Source organism: Sapajus apella, unplaced genomic scaffold, assembly GCF_009761245.1.
Source record: "Sapajus apella isolate SASKATOON/1434 unplaced genomic scaffold, GSC_monkey_1.0 scaffold4, whole genome shotgun sequence".
Lineage (NCBI taxonomy): Eukaryota > Metazoa > Chordata > Mammalia > Primates > Cebidae > Sapajus > Sapajus apella.
Window position 1 is genome coordinate 8,005,112 of NW_022436944.1, and position 5,763 is coordinate 8,010,874.

Here is a 5,763-nt window from a genome sequence, read left to right on the forward strand (position 1 = left end):
AGGGATGGAGCAAAAAAGGTCTGCTAAATAGTGAGTTTTTAAGTTCCATTCTAAGAAATTTAGATTGAATTATTAATCTAAAATTCTTTTTCTAGATTATGATCTAAGCAATTAAAAGAGAAAAAGAACTATTAGCATCATTGAAAAGATCATCTTCGATAATATCCTTCAAAAATCAAGCACAGAAAATATTTTTAACACTGTTTTTCTTTAATCCAAAGTATTTTTCACATAAAATAATCAAATATAGTTTGTAAATGTGTCTCAGGTAGTACTTTCTTTAAATAACTAAACCTTTTGTTATGACAATTAACTGCTTATTTTTTATTTTTAAATTTTTATAAACAGTAATTTTTACAATTCACAATTCATGTAATAGCAACTGCTGCCATCAAATTTCTTTACTTTGGTTATCCCTTCTTTAGACAACAGTCTGCAAATTACCACTGATTTTTTGCAAAAATTATTATGTTAGCTGTGCTGTCATTTTTTTTAACGTTGACCAAAGATAACCTAGAATCACAGCCATTATGTGATCACACAAAATGATCATATAACAAATCAGACCTGGTTTATCACCAGCATTTATAAAACCAGACCTGGGGAAAGAACTAGGTCTGGAATATAGGCATAGTCTTAATATTGGAAATGTTTTACCTGTCCTGACTATTACAAAATCAGAACAGCAAGAATATTCACAGTAATTGCTTCACTTAAGTGATAAAACCCCAACTCATGAATAGATAACATGCTGAACTCAATTAAGTGTCCTATGAGCTGAGAAGACATTGGTGAGCAGCACAAGTCAGAGCTTTTCTTGCTGAATTTATGCACTTTCGTTTTATTTGGGGTTGGAGAGATGGACAATACACAAATCTTGTATCAAAGTGATCAGATATTTAGAGTTTTAAGAATGACTGAGTGGCCACTTTAGAATGGAGGGTCTGAAAAGGCCTGAGAAGGCAATATTCAAGCTGAAATCTGAAAATGAAAAGGAGATGACAGTGGAAAATTCGGGAGGAAGAGCATTCTAAGCAGAAGGCCCTAGAGCACTGTGGGGAGACAGAGTAGTACACGTTGTTGGAGAAGAGGCACAGATAGATCATGTATTTCCTGGTAAGCAAGCACAAAGTGGATTTTCATCTCCAAGCAGAGAAGTCCTTGGAAGATTTTTCAAAGGGAAGCAACATGATCTAATTTAGTGTTGTTCTTTTTCTTCTTTTTTAAAAAAATATCACTTTGGAAACTCTAGTAAACAGATTTGGGGGGCAGAAGGTGTGGCCAGTTGGAAGGCAATAGTCGGGCCCACAGATGATTTTTCTTAGACTAAGATGGTGTTTGTGAAGCTGGAGAAAATATTAATCCAATTTGGAAACTGAGTCAAAAGATCTTGGTCATTCATTGGATGAGAGAGAGGATGGGGAAGGAAATTCATTCTAGAATATTACTCCCTATTTATGCGCTTCTTAAGATTCTTTGAGACAGACATAATGTCTTACTGTGTGAAGTTATCAGTGTCAAAACAGAGTCACTTATGTCAAACTCTAATAAGATGGAGCCAGGAGGCCATGGAGAAGAAACCCTCAGGCACCTATGTTTGGAACAGAAATTATTGCAAGAAATTCCTTAAAATGACAGTATACCAGATAAACCACTTGCACAAGGACACTTGCCTAACAATGGTGATCTCCACTAGTAAGCTAATGCCAACTCCTGCAACAAGCCCCTGTAACCAATGGCTTTGTTTCAAAGCAGGTTACCTGTAATTCTTTCTTCTTTTAAAAGCCTGCTCTTACCCAGACCCCTTTGGATGCATCTGTGGTCTGACATAGAACCCACATCCTAAATTATAATTCCTTGCTATTCTCGAGTTAACTCTGTTTTGGAGAGGCAGTTTCTCTACTGTTTATTTTAGATTCACAACTGGTTCCTTTATTGATTAACTCATTAATTCACGCATGTTTATTTTGTTTGTATATTTGCTTAGATTTCAGATTTTATCTTTTAGAAATAATCTTTAACAGTTGGAATAGGTTAGGGAGTGAGTAGGAAATGAGTAGAGGCAACACATGTATACAGCTCTTCTTAAAACTTTAGATTAGAGATCAAGTTATTCTTCCATTACCCCTCTAGAGAGTTAGCCTGTACATTGTTCTGTGGAAATAACCAATCCCTATTGCTTGCAATCTCAGTGCAACCATCAGACAAGGAGTCCCCAAGGTTTAGATATGGCCCTATAAGTTGGCCAGAGCTATTGGTCACTAGGCTGATGTCACATCGACTTCACACAGGCCCCACTGCTCTTGGAGCCTGCCTCTCCTTCTAGAAAACTGGTTTCTGGGTCCTCAAGGGTAAGAACACCCACAGGGTGATAGCATCAGTGTGCAGCAGCAGCTGGTGGAGCATGACATCAGTGCACTGTGTGGGCCAGGAGTGGGGTCTAATCATTGCTCTGTAGGCCGAGGCTCAAGGGCAGCCCCAAGTGTGTGGAGGGTGAGGGACGTGACATCACCTGGCTACAAGGGCCGGGGCGGGGGCTAGGTGCCCCTCTCCCCTTTCTCTGGATCATAGGCCCTGGGAGGGTGAGAGGACGTCAGGGCAGTGTGCTGGTGGACTCTCCAGCCCTTTTACAACACCATAGTCCTCATGACCATCAGGGTAGGGAGTATTCAACTTTTAAAATTGAGAGAGCAAAGGCTCAGAGGGGTGGACTAACTTGCACAAGATTATACAGCAGAGCTGAATTCTAGATGGTCTAATAATTCTTTTTCTTTAAGAGAAACATAATCATATTTTACTCATGAGGTATTTTGAAGATTAAGTAATGTACATAAAACACCTTACATATCCTTAAAATTCCTGAATATGCTTTTTGTCTATGGAGTCTGTCCATCCACCCCAGAGCAGGGACCTATTCTGATTTATCGCTGGGTCTCTAGTAACTCAACACAAAGGAGAAGCAGAGTATACTGAGCAAAAGGCCTGAAGCTAAGATAATAGATCTTATTAAGCAAAAGGTAAGGCCAATTATAGCTGTCTCACCTGCATCCTGACAAGCACACACATAGGCACACACCCAAGCTTGCACCTCTCACCTTGTCTTTTTCTTGGCATCACCCTTCCTATAATCATCCAGGCTGAAAATCTGCTGTCATTCTGCTCCTTCATGCCTGCCACGCCCAATTAGTCACTGACTCCACCTCCTATTCCTTCCTTATTCTCTGTTTTTCTTAGGTAAGTCCTCCTTAAATGACCTCTAACTTACTCAAATTGTTTCCTTAGTTCAATTAATAAATATTATCTATGCTTAATGATCATTTTACCAAATATTTCCAATTTTGCAATACTTTCCAAATATTTCCGATTTTCCAGTTCACCAAATATTTCCAATTTTACCTTTACCCAGCACATAATGGGATAATGCTTCCTGGCCTCAGAGCAGTGAGGTGTTTGAATAGATGTGACCCACCCCACTCTTTTGCTTTCTGATACAGCATTTAGTTGCCACTCTGAGGAGCTCTAGAGTTCTCTTTTCCTCTTCTCCCAAGAAGGAAATTTCAATAGATTCTGTCTCAAGAAACCGCTTTCATTGCTTATGTATAAGAAGCAACCCCACATCCATTCAAATTTGATCATGAGATTGCAGAAATTCAGTCACAACTTCAGGCTCCACTTCTAATTCTGGTTCTCTTGGCTATTTCTCCCACATCTGCAGTGATCCCCTCCACTGAAGTCTTTAACTCCCTCAAAGTCATTCATGAGGGTTGGAATTAACGTATTCCAAACTCCTGTTAATGTTGACATTTTAATCTCCACTAATCACAAATGTTCTTAATGGCACCTAGAGCGTTGAACCCTTTCCAGAAGCCTTTCAATGTACTTTGCCCAGATTCATCAGAGAAATTAGTATCTATGGCAGCTATAGTTTTACAAAATGTATTTCTTAAATAACAAGACCTAAAAGTAAAATGTCAACATTAACAGAAGTTTGGAAGAAGTTGATTCCAACCCTCATGAAACTCCATCTCAAAAAAACAAAAACAAAAAAACCAATAAAACACGGAAATTGATGGTTCTAAAAGATATGTAACACAGTAAAGGTACATAATATGTGAATGTGATGAGAGAAGAAAAAAAATAGAATTACCAAATTATAAAAAATGATATATTGAGACAAATACTACATGCTCTCACATAAATGTGGAATCTTAAAAAGTTGAACTCATAGAAGCAGCGAGTAGAATGGTGATTACCAGGCCTGATGCAGGTAGGTATCAGTCAAAGAATACAAAATTTTACTCAGGAGGAATGAGTTCAAGAGCTCATGGTGATTATAGTTTATAACAATGTATTGTATAACTGAACATCACTAACAGAGTAGATTTTGTGTTCTCACCACAAAAAAACGTTTATAAGGTAATATATATATTAATTTAGCCATTCCAAACTGTATATATATTTCAAAACATCACATTGACATCATAAATATATGCAATTTTTATTTACCTCTTAAGAAATAAATACAATTTTAAATGATACATTGAATATATACACACTGAAGAAAAATAAAGACTGCAAGAAAATGCAGCAAAATGCTAATAGTTATATTTAACCATTTTTCTAACTTTCTGTAATTTTATGATATAGTTTGATAAAAAACAAATTTTATTAAATATCCATTCTCTGCTTTGTAGCTGTTCTTAGACTTTGAATAGAGCAATAGAGAAAGTATTTGGTTTTATTGGTTGTTTTTGTTTTTGTTTTTTTGAGATGGAGTTTCACTCTTGTCACCCAGGTGGGAATGCAGTGTTGTGATCTCAGCTTACCACAACCTTTGCCTCCTGGGTTCAAGTGATTCTCCTGCCTAAGCCTCCTGAGTAGCTGGACTATAGGTGCACACCACAGTGTCCAGCTAATTTTTGTACTTTTGGTAGAGATGGGATTTCACTATATTGGCCAGGCTGGTCTCAAACTCCTGACCTCAAGTAATCCATCTGCCTTGGGCTCCTATAGTGCTGGGGTTACAGATGTGTGCCACTGCGTCTGCTGAGAAAGAATTTGATAATATGAAGCAGGTCATAGCTTAAGAGAGAACTAAACCTTTGCACAGAAGTACAGTATAGAATTCTTACCAAACAACTGATAGTGGAAGCTTGACTATGTATAAAAGACCACGATAAATGCTTTTCACAATTTTAGGTGGCTGCATAGCTTTGAGCCTCAGATCTCTTCACTGCACTAAAGGGGATAATAAGGGTCCTCCGCAGATTTAATGTGAGGATTCAAAGAGATTATATATATAAATGCTAAGAACAGAACCTGGACTGTGGTGAATTTTCAATACATGTTAACTGTTTTGGTTATTGGATTTTTCTTCAATTATTAATTCTTGGTTACAGTGCCCCCATGTGTCTATACATTGCACTACTTCTGGTCTTTAAAAGGACTTCTTAATACGATGGATGCATTTGAATGACAGTTCTAAGGCCGTATATGATTGTCCACTCGAGTTTTATGTACACTATGAAGATTAAACAGCTCCTTTAAAAGTGTGTTATCCCTGAATATAAAAGTAACACATGCTTACTGTAGAAACTTTGGAAAATATTGAGAACTATACAGAATTCTAGTCACCTACATACAACTACCTATTTTATATGTTTTATATATTCTATATATGGATTTTTACAAATTGGCATCTGTGCGTTTTTACGTTATACTAAATTTTAGAGTATATGTAAAATACATTATTAAAGCAAGAGC

At 37.0% G+C, this 5,763-nt stretch overlaps 1 non-coding gene across 1 annotated transcript; it reads right to left on the minus strand.

Annotated features, from left to right (window-relative positions):
* Positions 1-570: 570 nt before the first annotated feature.
* On the minus strand, positions 571-701 carry LOC116544942. Its single transcript, XR_004266111.1, has one exon. It is a non-coding gene; the product is annotated as a small nucleolar RNA SNORA72 (small nucleolar RNA).
* Positions 702-5,763: the final 5,062 nt, after the last annotated feature.